The sequence below is a fragment of the Nicotiana tabacum genome, chromosome 16 (assembly GCF_000715075.1).
Source record: "Nicotiana tabacum cultivar K326 chromosome 16, ASM71507v2, whole genome shotgun sequence".
In the NCBI taxonomy this organism is placed as follows: Eukaryota; Viridiplantae; Streptophyta; class Magnoliopsida; order Solanales; family Solanaceae; genus Nicotiana; species Nicotiana tabacum.
This window is the reverse complement of record NC_134095.1, coordinates 45,881,148-45,886,369: the sequence shown is the minus strand read 5'-3', so window position 1 is coordinate 45,886,369 and position 5,222 is coordinate 45,881,148.

The window sequence follows — 5,222 nt, the reverse complement described above, 5'->3', positions numbered from 1 at the left end:
TTTCGGGTGTCGTCGAAAAAAGGTCGCCCCTCGAGGGTGTTTCGACTAAAGAAGCCCCTTCCAAAACTAACCTTCACATCTTCTACGGGCCTCTCCACTACCGATGCGGGAAGATTCACCCGTTGAACGGGTTGCGGGAACCGGAGTCTCCGGTTGAGGAGTAGCCTCCTTGTGTACGGTTTTAGCCGCGGGCACAGGACGGACAGTAGCTCTTGGTGCAGGCCGAGCAGAGGGCACCGGTTGACGGAAGGCGAGCGGAGGAGCCCTCGTCTTTCTCACTCCTCTCCGACCTGTCAATAAGGAGGAATTCGATCATATAATGACAAAGTTGAAGAAACTATAAAACAAAGAACAAAGCAAAACCACGACGAGTCAACACACCAGTGAGAGGCTTGCGCCCAAACTTCTTATGGAAAGGCGCCCACCCACCAACCCCACCGTGTGGGGGAGAACTGCGCTCACCCACTCACGGATATCGGCAACAAACGGGGGAGGTAGTCTGCCGGCTACAAAAACAAAAGCAAATCCTCAATGAAGTCGTTAAAAGGAGACAGACGGTGTCCATCTTAAGAAAAATTGCACAAATTAAATAGTAAGGAGAACATACGAGCAAAATTCCATGTCTCAGGGAACCCCGCCGGGTTCGATACAACATGCTCCGTTCGGATGTAAAAGTAGTTTTTCCAAAAGCGACGATTGGTCTTGTCGTCCATATTCACTACCAAGCTCTTGGTTCCTCGATGATACATGTGAATCATTGTACCTCGAAGAAAATGGGGGCGAAAAGGTAGATCATATGCTCTAGAGAAATTCCTCGGTCGACCAACTTTGCGTACTTGATAAGCATGAGGAAGAGCTTATACGCATACGGGGAGAGTTGAGCCGGACACACCTCATAAAAACAGTAGAAATCAACCACCAAAGAAGGAAGGGGAAGCTTGTACCCGATTACAAAGGGGTAAGTGTAAAACGCACAGTAGCCCAGGTGATGTAAATGCACTATTTCCTTATCCGCCAGTACCATTTCAATATGATTGGGGATCCCCCATTTAGCTTTGAACGTCGTGATCGCTGCAGCGTCCATCATAGAAGGAGCGGGCTTAGGTTCATCCCCGGCAGGGCTGTTAAAATCGGTCCTCGCCTTCCCAGGGCGGGGAACCACCTCATCCATCGTTGGAAATCCCTCATCTTCCACCATCTCCGCTACCTCTTCAAGAAGGGATGCGTCATTCTCCAGCACCTGAGCACCTAAAGCGTTATCAAAGTAGGAAGAAGTACCAGCCATTTATTTTCTTTGATCGAAAGAAGCAAAGATGATGAATGAGAAAGACAATTGTCACTGCAAATTTTAGCGGAAGTAGAGATATGAGAGACTAAGTAAAGAGGAGAAGACTTGTGAAATTCTCTCTTAAGCAATTGAAAAACGTAGCATTCAAATGAGGGGCTCCCCTTATTTATATGGATATAAATGTCCTAAGTGGGAAAACCAAGAGCTGCCAGTTAGAAAACAAAAAGGGCAACGGGAAACGACACAATAAATGGAAAAGTGCACCATAATGACACATGAGGAATATTGACGATACCCTAAACTGACGTGATTGTCCAATCTTGAACTGACGTAACGGTCTGACGTGATTCTCGAAGCATTATGTCGCTACCTCGCCATGAGGTTTTCACCCCTCACATAGAGCATTCAAATTTTTCCATTTTGGAATCAAACAGGGTCCGCCCATCGAGCTCGCCAATAGGTGACCCCAACAGGCGGAAGGACTAACTGTATGGGTCAAAATCTGACCATACGTGGATGTTACATCTTGCATTTTCATACGTCAAAATTTTGTCATCAGTTAGTCGATGTAGACTCGGGGATGAGATTATCTTGAGGTTAACGTATTTATGCTACTTATAGCAAGCGATAAGTAAGTGCTATGGAGGGTAAAAGATACACGAATTAAAGAAAATGAGTTTCGCTGAAGGTGGTCAATTTGGGATAAAATACTATTTGAGCTATAATACCCGATATTTATGGACCAGTACCATATAAGGTAGCATATGACCATGATAGTATGATGTATAAAGTATATTAAAAATGAGTAGTATTTTAAGTAATTTGAGATAATTCTTAATTATGTGGGTAATTGGTTAAGACATATGACTCTTAGTGGCAGCAAGACACTACTAAGACATATGACTCTTAGGCATATTGTCTTAGGTGGCCACCAAAAGTAAGGCATAATGACACTTACGTATAAGACTTATACAAGTTTGGTTTCCTTTATACAAAGTTTGGTTTCACTTGGTCTCATTTGATTTTATTTATACAACCTTTCTTCCTAATTCATAATCTCTTAGAAACATACGCTAAAACTTAAATCTAACGAGCTTCCAACAAAAATTCTTACGACCAAATCAATTCCGATGAGAAATTATTAGCACCTTAGCAACGTAAAATTTTGCGGTTCTAAAGGAATACGGTGAAACCTTTTCCAAGAATATCATACGAATTTTTTCCTACTCCAGGTATGTTAAGGCTATCCCTTATTTTCTTTTGGCATGATCCATACGATACAAACAAAACGAGCAAATGCACAACTTCCATAAATGACTCTATTCATAGAAGTATTAGAGATGCCTATGTTCTTGAATTCCCATATGTCTTATTGTTCTATCGTTGTCGCGCCCCCTTTATCTCCTTCCATCGCGGTCGGAGAGGAGTTTCTGAGTTTCGACATTCATAGGGTATAATGACTCATTTCCTTTTGGGAATTGGGTATTTAAAGAGTTGCCACCTAATGGTTTAAGGCGTATTAAGACACCTGAGTTCATTTACAATTGTGTTTGATAACCAGAGATTTGGTAAAGACTTGAAATTATCCCAAAGGGATGGTGTTAGGTACCCCTTAGGATCCACTAGTGTGGATATGAGAAAAAGTTAGGGCGTTATATACGCACCACCACTTGATCAGTTGGTATATGTTGATGATGTTCCCCACAGTGGCCGAAACGATATGATGGGATGCCCTCAGAGGCTTGATGATGCTATGTACACCTATACCTATGCAAGACACGACATTTATATGCACGTGCATGACATTATAAATGTTTCAGAATTTACAAAGTTATTCAGACTTACAGATGGATTTCTTTATTCTATATTTCATCTATGTCTTTTATGTACTGATTTCCATGTCTTACATACTTAGTACATTATTCGTACTGACGCCCTATTTACTAGGGCCTGCATTTCATGCCCGCAGGTACAGGTAGGCAAGCCGACGATCCCCCTTCTTAGGATCCTTGGTCAGCGAAAATTGGCGTGCTTACTTGATCCGGAGCTGCTTTTAATTTTGGACGATATGCTTATATATATATATATATATATATGGGTATGGGTATGATGTGGCTCAGTCCCGTATTTGTACAGTTGTATTTCTATTAGAGATATGTAGACAGTTATGTATAGTTGGATAGTATGTGGCCTTGTCGGCTTTCAGTTTTGGGTATATAGTTGTTTATAGCAGCCTTGTTGGCTTGCCCACTGTATTCCGCATATATGTACATATGTCTTTTGGATAGATTTTCCTCACGTATGTTATTCACGTTTATATCTTAAACGCATGATTAAGGATGTTCGACATGTAGGATTCAGGCACGCATCGCGGCCCATCGGTTTGGGTCGTGACAAAAGTGGTATCAGAGCAATTCTGTCCTAGGATTGTCTATAGACCATATAGAGTAAAGTCTTGTTTATGAGTGTGTTGTGCACCACACTTATAGACAGGAGGCTATAGGACATATAGGATGTTATCATCTTTTTTTATCTTAGATCGTGCATATAAGAATTCATGTTCCTAACAATATGTTATGTTTTCAGCGATACCTTCGAAGACTACAGCCGTCCAGAAGGGAAAGTCCGTGGCTAGTGAGACTACTAGTCGAGCGCCACAAGTTACCAGGGCTCGGGGAGAGTCTCATAGTAAGATTCCATCTCAGACTTCATATACCCCGCCCTCTCCAGAAGAGCCCCAAAGGGCACCAGCTCCAGCGCCCACCCCTATACGTTCAGCCCCTCAGCCAGATACACCGGGTCAGGATATAAGAGATGCTATTCAGTTATTAACTCGATTAGTAGCTGCACAGGCTCGACGTCAGGAAGTAGGTATTGGTCATGCAGATAGGTCCGTCAGTGCGAGGGTTCATGATTTCATTAATTTGGACCCTCCGGTATTCACTGGGGTAGATCCAAATGAAGACCCTCAGGTATTTTTCGATAGAATGCAAAGGACTTTGAGGGTAATAAAGGCCACTATGACTGAATCAGTTGTGCTAGCTTCCTATAGACTTCAGGATGTTGCAGTTAATCGGTACGAGTCTTGGGAGTTGTCCAGAGGTGAGAATGCCCCTCCAGCAGTATGGCAGGAGTTTACGGAAGCTTTTCTTTGTCATTATCTGCCACCAGAGCTTAGGCATGCCAGAGTTGATAGGTTCTTGACCCTTCGACAGGGTAACATGAGTGTTCGGGAGTACAGTCTTCAGTTTGATTTATTGGTTAGGTATGCTCCCACTATTGTATCTAAGATGGAGGATAGGGTTCATCGGTTTGGGTCGTGACAGTGGATTAACACTAACAGGAATGGTAAGAGGTTAACTAAGTCGTGGTCTTACCCACTAGATGTAATAACAACGAATACACCGCCGAGATCGAGCCATCAAGAAGCCCGTATAGCGAAGAAAATGTCATGGTAGCTAAGGGAGACAACGTGAAGTACAATCAAAGGATGAAGGCACTCTGGTTAAGGACCGATGCACAAAAGAGAATACTGGCAATATATATAGGAGGTGAGAAGACAAGAGAGAGGGGTTTTTTTTTCCTCTCCCAGAAGGAGAGGAAAATAAGAAAACCATGAAAGGGTTTAGATAGGGAAAAACAAATCTCTATAATCATGTTTGTTGAATCAATAAAGTTAGATCTCGTCCTCATCTTTGGCATTCTATCTTTTCTGTCTTAATCGCTGCGTTAGAGGATTATATGTCAAGAATGTAAGCCTATCATGTTATATCTTATGAAGTTTATAAGCTTGATCATATCTTACTCTCTTGTTCAATGCAATTAGATCTAGAGTTAATTATCCTTCGCTAAGATTTATACTTTATTTCATCATTAATAAGTTTAACAAAAGGTTTAATACTTTTTTGTCAAATAATTACAACATTGAAAAATG